The 13,299-nt window shown below is 37.0% G+C and overlaps 1 protein-coding gene and 1 long non-coding RNA gene across 3 annotated transcripts in view; both read right to left on the minus strand.

Moving 5' to 3' along the window:
- The window catches only part of PSPC1 (paraspeckle component 1), a 101,304-nt gene that overhangs the window by 39,546 nt on the left and 48,459 nt on the right, over positions 1 to 13,299 (minus strand). The gene's annotated exons all lie outside the window — the stretch shown is intronic.
- Positions 3,958 to 8,835, minus strand: LOC116544641. The gene is made up of 2 exons (XR_004265985.1): positions 8,405 to 8,835; positions 3,958 to 8,350 (listed from the first exon to the last, which is right to left on the minus strand). It is a non-coding gene; the product is annotated as an uncharacterized LOC116544641 (long non-coding RNA).

Raw genomic sequence — 13,299 nt, forward strand, 5'->3', positions numbered from 1 at the left:
TGGAGTACTAAGAGTCTCCAAGACTCAGGAAGTACACAATCATACTATTTTGTATTTTCCTAGCACTAAGATATAGTTAGTTATAATATTATCATCAGGCTTTTCTCTGTATCAACATTTAACACACTCAGTGGTGCAAAAGTAATGGCTGGGAAAGTCCCAGTGCTTTAGCACAATCCAAGGGACTTGTGCCCAATTTTTACTAGTAACCACTGCATTTGTGACATGCATCAAACTGTGGTTTAAAACTATGAATACCTGAATGAAGCAGTAAAAGTTAATTTTATTAAATTTCTCTCCATGGGTACATGCTTTTTTTCATGTCCTTCCCAATAAAACAGGATTTGTCCATAAAGCACTTCTGCGCATTCTGAAGTAGGATGGTTATTTTAAGAATAAGCATTCATGATTGGGGTGCATGCTGAATGAACTACTTTTTTCATGGAACAAGATTTTTACATGAGACACTATAATTATTGGCTTGAGTATTTGGCAGGCATTTTCTATGAGATCAATATGAAGAAATGTAACCTTTTAATTTTGTAGAATAAATACATTAACATTTGGACAATCTGCTTAGGTCAATGCATCAGTTTCTGATTGGTACATGACACTACAAAATCATGCATGGGTAAAAGATCTATCCAAAATTCAAAGCAGCCCAGTGGATTTCCCTTTTTTTTTTTTTTTTTTTTTTTGAGACAAGAGTCTCACTCTGTTGCCCAGGCTGGAGTGAAATGGCATAATCTCAGCTCCTGCAGCCTCTGCCTCCTGGATTCAAGCAATCCTCCTGCTTCAGCCTCCAGAGTAGCTGGGACTATAGGCACATACCAACACTCCCAGATAATTTTTGTGTTTTTTTGTAGAAATGTGGTTTCACCATGTTGCCCAGACTGATCTTGAACTCCTGAGCTCAAGCGATCCGTCTTCCTCAGCCTCCCCAAGTGTTGGGATTACAGGTGTAACCCACCATGCCCAGCCAGCCCAATTAATTTCTATGTAAGAGTACTTTTAAGTTTTACAGTAGTATCAAAAAATATCCACAATTATATTTAAAGGTTATTAACATACTCCTCCCTTATCACTTTTCCATATAAAGGCAGGTTTTCTTTGATGCATTTTAATCAAAAAGCTTTCTGCAATAGATGGAATGCAAAAGCAAATGTGGGAAGTCAACCATTTTTTATAGAGAAAAACAAATTTACAAAACATAAAACAATACCATTCTTCCCACTACACTGAAGGTGAACATTAAAAACATTTGCAAAAATGTACAAGAAAGCAACTCTTAACTCTGTAACATTTTCTCTAAAACTCACTTTCGTTTATACTACGGTAAATACTGATACAATCCTTTAGCACACTTTGAAGCCCTCAATGATGTGGAAAATTAAAGAAATATGGAAGCCAAAATGTTTCAGAAGTACTATTTTTAAAGTCCAGTCAATATTTCTTTCATGAAAATATAAAAAACAGAAAGCTTGCACTAAGTAAGGTAAATCAACCTACCAAATATTTTCCAAAGCCTAGTAAACATGCCACTACTGGCACATGACACTTTTTGTGCAGAACATGGATATTTCTCCTTTAATATTTAATATTTAGGCTATCAAGATAGAAGGTGAGCATAACCATCCAAAATTTCAAAACCCCAAATACTCCAAAACCCAAAACTTTTTGAACATCAACACAATACCCAAAGTGGAAAATTCTACACCTGACCTCATGTAGTGGGTCTAAGTCAAAATTTAGGCAAAACTTTCACACACAAAATTATTATTTAAAATATTCTACTGAGTCAGGCATGGTGGTTCATGCCTATAACCCCAGCACTCTAGGAAGCTGAGATGCAAGAGCTGCTTGAGCCCAGGAATTCAAGATAAGCCTGTGCAACACAGTGAGACCCTCTTTAAAAAAATTTTTTTTTAAATTCTACGAAGTTACCTCAGGCTATGTGTATAAGACATACATGAAACATAAGTGAATTTCATATTTGGATCTGAGTCCCATCCCCAAGGTATCTCATTACCCATATGCAAACATTCCAAAAATACCAATATACTTCTAGTCCCAAGCATTTTAGGTAAGAGATACTCAACCTGTATTTTTATTTTTATTTATTTGTGTGTATGTGTGTGTGTGTGTGTGTGTGTGTCTGTGATCAATAACCTAATTTAAACGAATGACTTACACAGTACTCAGGTAAAGCTAAAGTGTAGTATGGCCACATAAACCAACTAGGTAAAAACTGCTTTAACTGTGTCAACTGGAACAACATTTAATGATCAATCAAAAGAGGTATTCATCTAACACTTTATCAGTACAAAGTCTTGTTTGAGTGAATGCAATCTTAATGGCCACAAACAATATTCTTTTCCAGGTCACAGTCAAAATTCTTTATTGATAAAGACCTCTCATGTTTAGCTCAAAAGAAGCTTTAAGAATTGTCTAGGAATCACCACATGCTATTTAGGTTCTGTGTCTCAAAAAAAAGAAAATGCTAAAATAATGTAGAACATTTAAGTCCACTAAAAAATATGTAATTTTAGAGAAAAATACAGTAAGTTCTGACAAATAACAGGATTCAGTCTTTTTAATCAATTAGGAATATTTAAATATTCCTAAAAATAAGTTCCCTAGAAAAAAATTACATTTAGCAATTGAAAACATTTCAGTGTGATCAAACTACATTCTGTTTTCTTTCACTAGAGAAGTTTACATAGAAGAACAATAAGGTAGTAATAACCAGTTAAACTTTCACGAGAAAGATTAAAACTGTTAGTAACCAGAAATATTAGCTAACAAACTGTAGACACAAAGAATGAAGCAAAAATCAATTACATAAAATATTCATAGGTATTTTTAAAAACCTCAAGAGATTAGGCCTCTTTGCCAAGAAAGTAGTAACTCATGAAGAAAGTATTAAGATAGTGAAGGGTGTATAAAAACAAATTAATCTTCTCTAATAAAAGTAAACTGGGTCAGACGTGGTAGCTCACACCTGTAATCCCAGCACTTTGGGAGGCTCAGGTGGGCTGATCACTTGAAGTCAGAATTTCAAGACTGGCCTGGCCAACATGGTGAAACCCCATCTCTACTAAAAATACAAAAAAAGTAAAGCCAAGCACAGTAACTCATGCCTGTAATCCCAGCACTTTGGGAGGCCGAGGCAGGTAGATCACGAGGTCAAGAGATCGAGACCATCCTGGTCAACATGGTGAAACCCCGTCTCTACTAAAAATACAAAAAAAAAAAATTAACTGGGCATGGTGGCGCATGCCTGTAATCCCAGCTACTCAGGAGGCTGAGGCAGGAGAATTGCCTGAACCCAGGAGGCAGAGGTTGCGGTGAGCTGAAACCGCGCCATTGCACTCCAGCCTGGGTAACAAGAGCGAAACTCCGTCTCAAAACAAACAAACAAACAAAAAAATACAAAAAATTAGCCAGGTGTGGTAACGCATGCCTGTAATCCCAGCTACTCGGGAGGCTAAGGCAGTAGAATAAAGCTGGGCGCCATGGCTCAATAATCCCAGCATTTTGGGAGGCCAAGACGGGGAGATCATCTGAGGTCAGGAGTTCAAGACCAGCCTGGTCAACACGCTGAAACGCCATCTCTATTAAAAACACAAAAAATTTGTTGGGCCTGGTGGCGGGTGCCTGTAGCCCTAGCTACTCGGAAGGCTGAGGCAGGAGAATAGCTTGAACACAGGAGGAAGAGACTGCAATGAGCTGAGATTGCACCACTGCACTCCAGCCTGGGCAACATAGTGAAACTCCATCTCAAAAAAAAAAAAAAAAAGGTAGCCAGCTGTGGCAGTGCACACCTATAATTCCAGCTACTCAGAAGGCTGAGGCAGGAAAATCACTTGAACTCAGGAGGCAGAGGTTGCAGTGAGCCGAGATCGTGCCACTGCACTCCAGCCTGGGCAACAGAGGGAGACTCCGCTTTTTAAAAAAAAAAAAAAAGGTAAAAAAGGGTCAGGCATGGTGTAATCTCAGGGCTTTGGGGGATCAAGGCAAGATGTTCCCTTGAGGTCAGGAATTCAAAGTTATGGTGACCTATGATTGTGCCACCTGTGCTCCAGCCTGAGTGACAGAATCAGACCTCGCTCCAAAAAAAGTTTTTTAAGTTTTAAACTGAAGAGGAAAAAAATACACATTCCTATTGATACAACTCAATAGCATGTAAACTTTCCAACCTAACCAACAGTGAATGCTTGGAAAACTTAACATTTAAATTCAGGCAATTAAAAACAATAATTTCCAATACACTGTATTATTTGCTGCTAGTTAAGGAGGGGGTAAATAGTTTTAAAAAATAAGACTCTATGTATGTATGTATATATTTATACATACATACACATACCCAAAGGCGGGTTTTCTCCCCTTAATACATGCATTCCTAAATATCTTCACCCATGAATATCTGGGAAAATATTCCTCAGCTACATGATTATTAAAATGAAACTTCACATTGTATGTCATTGATAGAATTATAATTGCATTGACGGAACTGCAAATTAAAATGAGATAGCACTACAAAACCTATTAGAATGGTGACAATCTGAACACTGACAACAACAAATGCTGGCAAAGATGTGACGCAACAAGAACTTTAACTTATTGCTGAAGGGAATACAAATGGGTGTAACCATTTTGGTCATTTCTGATAAAATTAAACATACTCTTACCAACTGATACAGCAATATCACTCTTTGCTTTTTATCCAAAGGAGGCGTAAACTTATGTCTACGCAAAAACCTACACATGAATGTTTATAGCAGCTTGATTCATAATTGCTAAAACCTGGAAGCAACCAAGATGTTCTTTAGTAGGTGAATGGATGAACTGTGGTACAACCAGACAAAGTATTATTCAGGGCTAAAAAGAAATAAGCTATCAATCCATGAAAAGACATAGAGGAAACTTAAACACATATTGTTAGGTGACTAGAAGCCAATTTGAAGAGACTACATACTGTATGATTCCAACTACATGACATTCTAGAAAAGGCTAAACTATGGAGACAATAGAAGGTTCAGTGGTTGCCAAGGGTTAGGAGGAAGGGATAAAGAAGCAGAGCACAGAAGCTTTTAAGGGGGTGAAAATACTCTGTATGATCCTGTAATGGTAGGTTCATGTCATAGATTTGTCAAAACCCTCAGAATGTACACCCAGAGCAAATCTAAAGGTAAACCATAGACTTTGGTTGATAAGAACGTGTCAACATAGCTTCAGCAACTGGTTTCATCATTCTGGTAAAACATTTTGATAGTGGGAGAAGGTGTATGTATATGACACAGGATATATGGGAAATCTCTGTACCTTCCACACAATCTTGCTATGAATCTAAAGTTCCTTTGAAAAAGACTACTAAAATATTGAAACTTTAAAATGAATCCTTTTGAATAATCAATTACATTAAAAACAAACAAACAAAAAAAAGGCCGGGCACAGTGGCTCACACCTGTAATCCCGGCACTTTGAGGCTAAGGTGGGTAGATCACGAGGTCAGGAGTTCCAGACCAGCCTGGCCAAGATAGTGAAAAATAAAAATACGAAAACTAACTGGGCACACTGGCAGGAGTCTGTAATCCCTGCTACTTGGAAGGCTGAGACAGGAGAATTGCCTGAACCAGGGCGGCAGAGGTTGCGATGCCTCTACCAAGATGGAGCCACCATATTCCAACCTGGGAGACAGAGTCTGACACTGTCTCAAAAAAAAAAAAAAAAAAAAAAAAAAAAGATATAGTCTCACTCTGCTGCCAAGGTTAGACTTATACTCACTGGGCTCAACTGAGCCTCCTGCCTCAGGCTCCCACATAGCTAGGACTAAAATCATGCCACTACACCCAGCTAATTACATTTTAATTTATACTGCAAGGTTTAGTCATGAAACAAAAGTAGTTGTTACTTGTTAAATACTAAATTAGAAATAGAGGCAGTGACAAATAAAAGTAGGGGAATTTACTGTGTTCATTACTTGACATCTGCCTCTTAAAACAAATACATTCAACAGTGTATTTTAAAAGCGTGGTTCAGGTAATTGAGTAAATAAATTACTCTGATATTACTGTCAAATTCAACTGAATGTGTATCAAAATCAATGGCTGTTTTTTAATACATAGGGTGGCTCTCTAACCAAAGATCAATTAAACGTAAACACAATCTAGCATATATCACAGAAGGAAATATGTATTTTACATAAAATAATTGTTAAGGAAGCTTCTATTCAGCTGAGATTTTCTTTTAAGAGATGGACCTCTTGCTATGTTGCCGAAGCTGGCCTCGAATTACTGAACTCGACTGATCTTCCCACCTCAGCCTCCTAAGTAGCTGGGACTACAGGCGCACACCACTGCTCCTAAGAACTGTATTTATAATGCATACACCTGAGGGCATTTTTAAGATTATCATTTTCAACTGTCATTGTAAACTCACTCTAAAGAGGTGCTTTTAAAACCTAAAATTGATTACTAGTATTTAATTATTCTTCAAATTTAGTTATTTTACCCAGAAGTCCTAAAAAAAAAAAAAAAAAAAAAAAAGGAGCAAGGATATCAACTGTAAGACAAACAATGCCAGCAATAAAATCTTACCAAAACTCACATACCGGTGACTGGTCTGCATTTCTTGATCCATAACCTCTTTCTTATCCAATGCATTTCCTTACCAAAGTAAAACTATCACAACTGGCCAGGTCAAGGTATGAAAGATGAAACAAAACAAACAAATATAAGCTGCGCAAGCAGCAATTCCAAATTGGTCCCATCGACAGAAAAAAAGCAGAAAAGACGAAAACAAGGAATAGAAAGCCAATGCATGATGAGTTAGGTACATATTTTATACAGGAGAATACCCATTTCTGTTTGTGATACTAGGCATTAGCTAAGTCATCTTAATTTACCAGGGGCGTTGAAATTGTGATAAATACATATTTTCTTCTAAGTAGCTAGCTCAAAGCAACAGATTCAAATACACAGTCATTTTTTAAACATTTAAGTGATACCAAAATAAAAATCAAAGTTATTTAAAATTTGCAATTATAAAACAAACTACTGTAACAATAATATCAATTAGTTAAAATCAAATGTAGGAAAAACAATAATAAACCAAATGAAGATTTAAGAAAACTATGGTTCTGTGTCGCTTGTGCTGGAAAAAAAAAAAGAAAAAAGAAAACTATGGTAAACTTACAACCAGAAAAGCCAGGGTTTGATACATAGTGCACAATATAGTCTAAGATAACATTAAGAAAAGAAGCAAACTTACCCATAAAACTTTCAGTTACTTGAAATTTGTAAAAGCCTTTGAAAGTTTGTGATTATAATTATCAATCTAACTCAAATAACTGCATCTCATCAGAAGATGCTTACAAACCCAAGTTCCTATAGCCTACCTCTCATTAGTAGTTACTTAATGCTGAACATAGACAGACATTATCACTTTTTAGTTTTAGTACAAAGTTCTAACATTTGATACTATCCTCAATATGAAGTACAGACGATCTTAGATACTGACTAGCCTAAAATATACTTTACTGTCACTATGTAGAACAAGCACTGGTAAGGTGGCTCCAAATACGTTAAACAAGTCGCAAAGCAGAAGTAACAAGTTCGATTTTTATGCCTTCCTAGGATCTTGTTATTAATTCAAACTATTAAATGATTAAAATTATTACTTGTATTGCATATTAGACAATGCACAAGATATGTTTATATTAGTTAATCACGTCTATTTGCTGGTCTGGACTCTCCTCTTCTCCAATTGCTCAAAAAAAGGTTAACATTAGCAAAAAAAATCTTACCATTCTGAACCAAAAATTATTAGAAGAACTTACCATTTCAAATGAAAAGACATGAGGTATACCTACAACACAGCAGGAATAATAAACAAATCACATCATTTTATGAACACACGCGCGCGCGCACACACACACACACACACACACACACACATATACACACAAAAGTACCCCACAATAGTGCCAAGACTATTTAATGACAAGCTGAACATCCTCAGTAGAGAATTTCATTTTCTAAACTCCCAGAATGTTTGAGCTGTTTCTTTTAACATTAGTACTCTAAGTACTCAGAACCTAAAATCGTCCAACATTCTCCGTATCCTCTACAGTGCTCAGCACCATGTTTTGAATACAGGAAACAGTGAAAAAATTTTTCTTCCTAAATGGAAACCTCCCAGTCTTCCTGTAAGTCTAATACTCTGAAGTAAAAAGTTAGGTGTATTGAAAACCAAGCACAAAAAAAATTGTTTATTTGGCTGCTTTTAAAAATTACTCTTCATTATGTAATCACATATGAAGTCTATAAAAATATAACAGCAGTTGTACCTCAATGCTCCCTGAATTTTCCGAAGTACCAAATGTTTAATATCTGAGGCATACCTCAATGCTACCTGTATTTTCCGAAGTACCAGAGGTTTAATATCTGAGGCATTAATATTCAATAAATGTCAAGGTTTGGTGATCTATACAGACTGAAAACCGTAACTGAGCTGCACTGGTATTTGAAAAACAAGTCATCAAACAGCTAGTTAATTCTCTCAGCTTACATCTAAGTAACTATAACATGATAAACATAAAATTCTTGACCTCAAAATTAATTCAGAGAACACAGTGAGTAGACAACAAAGTTCAGGAAAAAAATTAGAATACAACTTGGTAAGTATTAAGAATAAATTATATTAAACATAGAAAGGACCAGGTGCAGTAGCTCACACCTGTAATCCCAGCACTTTGGAAGGCAGGGGCAGGAGGACTGCTTTTAGCCCAAGAGTTTGAGACTAGCCTTGGGAACACAGAGAGACACCATCTCTGCAAAAGAATATTTTTCTTTAGGAGGGGCTGGTGTCACACACCTGTAGTCCCAAATACATGGGAGGCTGAGACAAGAGAATCACTTGAGGCCAGGAGTTCAAGGTCACAGGGAGCTATGATCATGCCACTGTACTCCAGGCTGTGTGACACACCGAGAGCCTGTCTTAAAAAAATTTTCAGCTAGGTGCAGTGGCTCATGCCTGTTATCTCAGCACTTTGGGAAGCCGAGGCAGGTGGATCACCTGAGGAAAGCAGTTTGAGACCAGCCTGGCCGACATGGTAAAACCCTGTCTCTACTAAAAATACAAAAATTAGCTAGGCGTGGTGGCGGGCTCCTGTAATCCCAGCTATCTGGGAGGCTGAGGCAAGAGAATCACTTGAACCTGGGAGGCGGTGGTTGCAGTGAGCTGAGAACGCACCATTGTACTCCACCCTGAGTGACAAGAGTAAAACTCCATCCCAGGAAAAAAAAAAAAAATTCTGGCCATGCACAGTGGCTCATGCCTATAATGCCAGAACTTTGAGAGGCCAAGGCAGGTGGATCACTTGAGGTCAGGAGTTCAAGACCAGCCTGGCCAACATGGTGAAATCCCGTCTCTACTAAAAATACAAAAATTAGTTGGGTGTGCTGGCTCGCACCTGTAATCTCAGCTACTTGGGAGGCTGAGGCATGAGAATTGCTTGAACCCAGGAGGCGGAGGTTGCAGTGAGTTGAGATCACACCACTGCACTACAGTCTGGGCAACAGAGCGAGACTCCGTCTTTAAAAAAATTTTTCTTTTCAATTTTTTTTAATGAAAACGATCACAGTTGGGGTGAGGAATCAGAAGAAACACATGAGCTGAGTCTGAACAGATAGTCTCCAAAAGGAAAAAGGAAGACATGGTAATTTTTCTGGATTATGAACCTCTCTGAAACTCTAATGGAAGGTAAGACCAAAAAAAGTTAATCAATAAAATTAAGTGTCCTCTGACAAACTATGCATACAGTGTAAGAGATTCAGTAATCATTTCCAAGTAGTCATTCAGAAAAGATTTACAAATAGGAATGATAAAATAGAGAAAAGAAAACCAATACTCATAAGCATAGCATATGATTAGGCCAACCATATATCCTGGTTCACCTAAGAAAGCCCATTTTATGCCTGTTATAGTAAGTATTTTAAGAGAATCCATGTCCATTTGTCCCAGTTTAGATAAAAAAAGATACAGTTTCCCAAACACGATTAGATATTATTAAAACTATTAAATAATCCTTTTGAGGACTGATGAAATAATTCAACACCTGGTTAAAACTGACACATACCTTCAACCCAAATATCCCAAATCAGCAAAATCCTACAAATCACTTCCAAGAATATGTGTAAACATTATAAACTTACATAACTTTTTGTTTTTATTTGCTCACAAAAGTCTAAGTTACAATTATGTACCATGTCAAATACTGAGAAAAATCCTTGGCTTATAATAAATTATTTTAATAAGTAAAAACATTAACAACCCAAACTAGTCACAACTAGAACGCTACACATGAGACCACTGCAATAGCTGTGATCCATTTTGATTTTCACCAACATGTCCAAACCACTGGGACTGGGCCATCTTTATACCAGAAATAAACCTACCAGCCCAGCAGGTCATGCTTAAATCTGACACCAAATCCTTCAACAAATAATTTAGTTATTTCTGTAAGTTAATGAATAGGCCATAAAAATCCGTTGTAAAATATGTCTTTTGTTAGAATGCTTCAGGAGTTTAAACTTAAAAAAATGAATCTTCTAAAAAGCAACACAAATTACTTATTAGAGCTTTTAAAGATGTAGAAAAAGGGGGATGGCCATGTGGAAACCACAAAACTGTAACTCTTGCTCTGGAATTTTCAAAAACCATTTCAGAAAATAAATTTGTACCTATTCATTAGTAAATAACAATGGGATGATTCTTCTCTGACAGCATGAATTAACGGAATTTTTTTTTTTTTTTTTTTTTTAATAATGGTGCTCTACACATTCAGAAAAACTTCTCTAGTATTTTTTACTGGCTACAGTTTCTGTTTTTGGGTTTGACACATGGCACATCAGGGAAAGTTAGGTTACAAATAAATCAAGAGACTGATAAACGAACAAACAAAAACAATAAAATGCCCATGCAGGAGGCAGGAAAAGAGGCTGACTGGTTAAATAACAGGCCAAATTCAACAATACTGATCAAGACGGGTTAACATTTGAAAGAACAGTGCTTTATATCTCTACTGACTAGAACTGAAAAGATTTTTAAATCCCAGGTATCAGCTGCAGGGCAGTGACACTTTACCATTTCTTCCCATGACTTTTGCTCTGATTTATAACCATGACTACCAATCAACCTTCTGGACACTAATTTGGATTCCTCAGGAAACTTGGATCTGGTATATGAGATGCTGTGCTCAGTGAGCCTTCTAAAAACACTGGAAAAGAATATATAAATTAATAGATTTGCATTATTCTTCACAAGCTCTATGAATTTGGTTAACATGAGCCACTTTTTATAGATTCCCTCCAACTCTCAGATTGGCTCTAAATCAGAGGTCAGCAAACATTTCAGGTAAAGGGCATGATGTAAACATTTTTTAGACTTGGCAGGCCATATAGTCTTAATATAGTCCCATATAGTTGTGTCACAACTACTCAGATCAGTTTTTGCAGGGCAAAGAAGCCATAAACAAAACAAACCAACAAAAAAAGTGCTGCATTATAGTAAAATCTTATTTACAAAAATAGGAATGATGTGAACTGAGCCTGGTCTATTCTAGATGGATGAGACAATTAAAATTATTAGAACTATGCATGAAAAATTAATGCATAGTTCGAGATAATACGTCCTGCACATACAGTCTGAAAGCCCAAATCAAGGTTGCCACACCCAAATTGTGCAGGATACTATTCATATAGAATGTTGTCTTGTTTAAACCGTGTTCTAAAGATAAAGACGTAACCACATGTAGTGGTAGGCAACTACAGTACCACTATTCGGGAGGCTGAGATGGGAGGATATAGCTTCAGGAGGTCAAGACCAGCCTGGGTAACATAATCAATCAAAAGAAAGAAAAAAAGAAATAAAGAGGGTGCAGTGGCATGCCTACTGTCCCAGCTACTTGGGAGGCTGAGGCAGGAAGATTCATTTAAGCCCAGGAGTTTGAGGTTGTAGTGTGCTATGATCGCACTTGACAACAACCACTGCACTCCAGCCTGGGCAACACAGCAAGACACCATCAATAAATAAACAAACAGTGTTCTATATTAATCTTACACCATGTTTAACCACATCAAGTATGCCTTCCACTAACACTCACAGGACCCATGAAAAATTCAACTACCTGTACTCTCATTTCAATACGTGGTCAGTAGTTTTGAATCTTTGCTGACAAAAAGAAATAAAAGAGGTATAGAGATTTTTTTTTAATGTAGATCCCCTGGTACCAACCTAGACATACTGAATCAAAATATTTGTTGGACTGAATCTCAGAAATTTTTCCTTAAGTTCCACAAATACACTGCAAGGTTGAAAACTACTGGATTTAGCAAAAAATGTTATCAAATATCAATGTATTACAATCTACCTGGATCATAAAACAAATCAATTCCTAGTAGTATGATCTAGGAACCCACATTTTTTAAAAGCTCCTTGAGTGTTTATTATGCACCTTTGAAAAAACACTGTTCTGCTGGGCACAGTGGAATGTGCTTGTTGTCCCAGCTACTCAGGAGGATGAGGAGGAGAATTGCTTGAGCCCAAGCTGGGCAACATATCAAGACCCCATCTCTAAAAGAAAAAAAAAATTATTACACTGTCATTGGAAGAGGCACTAAACTGTTAGCCTCTGCCAACATACCCTTAATCGTTCTGGCCTCACAGTCCCTCGGATGCTACAATGGAACACCTCTGACAAGTAAAGAAATACAACTGATTCAAACTGTTGCCTTAGCATGTAATATACCTTTATTTTCAAGTTTATTATGTGTGTTGAATAAACTGTGTTGAAGTATCCAGGCCTATTCCCAACTACTGAAATGGGACCAAAATAAGCTTTAATATCAAGTCAGGTATGTATTTAGTTAAATGAGCAAAATCTGAAAAGGGTGTGAAGAATTATTATTTTCTTTATTGAAAAAGCAAAGAGTAGCTCATGCCTATAATCCCAGCACTTTGGGAGGCAGAGATGGGCAAATCATGAGGTCAAGAGATGAAGATCATCCTGGCCAATATGATGAAACCCCATCTCTGCTAAAAATACAAAAATTAGCTGGGCATGGGGGCACGCCACTGTAGTCCCAGCTACTCAGGAGGCTGAGGTAGGAGAATCACTTGAACCCAGGAGGCGGAGGTTGCAGTGAGCCCAGAGCGCATCACTGTGCTCCAGCCCGGCAACAAAGCGAGACTCCATCTCAAAAAATTAAAAAAAGAAAAGAAAAAGCAAACATTAAT

The sequence above is a fragment of the Sapajus apella genome, unplaced genomic scaffold (assembly GCF_009761245.1).
Source record: "Sapajus apella isolate SASKATOON/1434 unplaced genomic scaffold, GSC_monkey_1.0 scaffold225, whole genome shotgun sequence".
In the NCBI taxonomy this organism is placed as follows: domain Eukaryota; kingdom Metazoa; phylum Chordata; class Mammalia; order Primates; family Cebidae; genus Sapajus; species Sapajus apella.